Below are 1,128 nucleotides of genomic sequence, written 5' to 3'. Positions count from 1 at the left end.
TATATGGAGGGATAGAACTAGGTGTAAGTGTACAGGGACAGTCGTTCTCCAAAATATAAAAAAGCCTCCAGCATTTATTGTTAATTAAAATAAAAATTCGTCCCCACAAACACTTGACCCTAAGCATTAAGTTCGTTAGTCTTTGGCCTATGGTGATTTTTTTGGCCCCCTAACATTTTTCTTCTAATTTTCCCCTGGCTATATGAGACTTTATTTATAAATTTAATATTTTTATTAAAATAAAATTAAAGCTTGTAAAAAATAGTAAATCAATTTCATAATCTCAAATAACTTTAGCACAATTTCTTTCTAACAACCTATGTGGTGACTGGTGAGTACTGAGTACTTACTAGCTTTATGAATAAAATATGCAATTCGGATTCATTTTCATTTAACATTTTTTTCTCAGTTTTGAAATCCGGTACACCTTTACAAGTATAATCGTAAATGTAGCTTCAAATAGTAAACACGATAATGCTATAGATTACTCATTTGAGTAATAATTTGTTATTGTTTAGGAAATATGATCAAATATGTTGTTATCCCTCAAAAAATTCAAAATTTTAATTTTAAGTCTTATAAAAATTTAATGTCTTTTTTTTTACAGAATATGTTTTTAATTTCTACATTTATAAAATGTGGTATGATTTTAGTCTCTTGTCATAAACTAAAACCGTGTAGTTTACTGGGAACTGAAATGTAAAGACCAAAGAAACATTAGTTTTTTATAGTGATTAAGTTGAATTTTGAAATATTTAATAAATGAAAAACATATTTTATCTAAAAAAATTAAAAAGGAAGGAAAAAACATGATCTGATAATTAATCAATAACAACTAAATTTAGACAAAGGACTATGTGTGGACAAGGATCTAGGGCTCCAAATTAAAGGAGGAAATTCAAGTCGCTTCAAACTATAGAATTGGTCTGGATTTAAAATTAAAAAAACCAATTTTATCAGTTTAGGTGTCAAATTTGCATGCATGGAATATGATGCAATTTTTTTTAGGGTTGTATATTGTATTGATATGAAGTAACTTCTTGATGAAAATATTAGTTAATTTTTATCAAGAATCATCAGTACATATAAGATGAATATTTTTTTTTACCACCATTTAATTCATATTGA

Source organism: Glycine max, chromosome 5, assembly GCF_000004515.6.
Source record: "Glycine max cultivar Williams 82 chromosome 5, Glycine_max_v4.0, whole genome shotgun sequence".
In the NCBI taxonomy this organism is placed as follows: Eukaryota; Viridiplantae; Streptophyta; class Magnoliopsida; order Fabales; family Fabaceae; genus Glycine; species Glycine max.
Note: the sequence above shows the minus strand (reverse complement) of the source record.